Raw genomic sequence first — 876 nt, 5'->3', positions numbered from 1 at the left:
GGGCAACTTGGCGAGACCTCATATCTACAATAAATAAAAAATCAGCCAGGCGTGGTAGTGTGCGCCTGTAGTTCCAGCTACTCGGAAGGCTGAGGCGGAAGGATCGCCGGTCGAGTCTGCGGTGGCTGGGAGCGGCCACTGCACTCCAGTCTGGGTGACAGAGTGAGACTCCAACTCAAAAAAATAAACAATAAAGCAAAAAACTTCCAACGTAGGCAATACTGCAAGACATCATCTCTACAAAAACTCAAAAAATTAGCTGGGCATGGTAGCGCTGCTTATAACCCTAGCTACTTGAGAGGCAGAGGCTGAAGGATCATCTGAACCCAGGCTGTGATGGTGCCACTACACTCCAGCCTGAGTGACAGAGTGAGACTACAACTAAAAAAAAAATCTTCATAGAAGTTTTTTTGTTTGTTGGTTTAAGTCTTTTTTTATTTTTTAGTTGTAGTCTCACTCTATCATTCAGGCTGGAGTGCAGTAGCACATTCATGGCCACTGCAGCCTCGACCTGCTGGGCTCAGGTGATTCTTCTGCCTCAGCCTTCCAAGCAGCTGGAACTACAGGCGTACGCTACCATGCCCGGCTAATTTTTGATTTATTGTAGAGATGAGGTCTCGCCAAGTTGCCCAGGTGGGTCTCGAACCCAGGTGGGTCTCAATCCACTCACCTCAGCCTCCCAAAGGTGCAGGATTACAGGCTGAGCCACCGAGCCCGGCTAATTTTTTGATTTATTGTAGAGACGAGGTCTCACCAAGTTTCCTGGGCTGATCTTGAACCTGCGGGCTCAGGCAATCTTCTTGCCTCAACCTCCCAAAGTGCTGGGATTATAGGCTTGAACCACCATGCCCGGCCTTTTTTTTTTTTTTTTTTTTT

The 876-nt window shown here is 47.9% G+C and overlaps 1 pseudogene across 1 annotated transcript in view; it reads right to left on the bottom strand.

Annotated features, from left to right (window-relative positions):
* Positions 1-876, bottom strand: part of LOC103276708 — a 24,589-nt pseudogene that overhangs the window by 8,783 nt on the left and 14,930 nt on the right. The window lies entirely within an intron of this gene.

Source organism: Carlito syrichta, unplaced genomic scaffold, assembly GCF_000164805.1.
Source record: "Carlito syrichta isolate Samal-C Ts95f unplaced genomic scaffold, Tarsius_syrichta-2.0.1 Scaffold316302, whole genome shotgun sequence".
Lineage (NCBI taxonomy): Eukaryota > Metazoa > Chordata > Mammalia > Primates > Tarsiidae > Carlito > Carlito syrichta.
The sequence above is the reverse complement of the archived record's forward strand: the minus strand, read 5'-3'. Positions and strand labels throughout refer to the sequence as shown.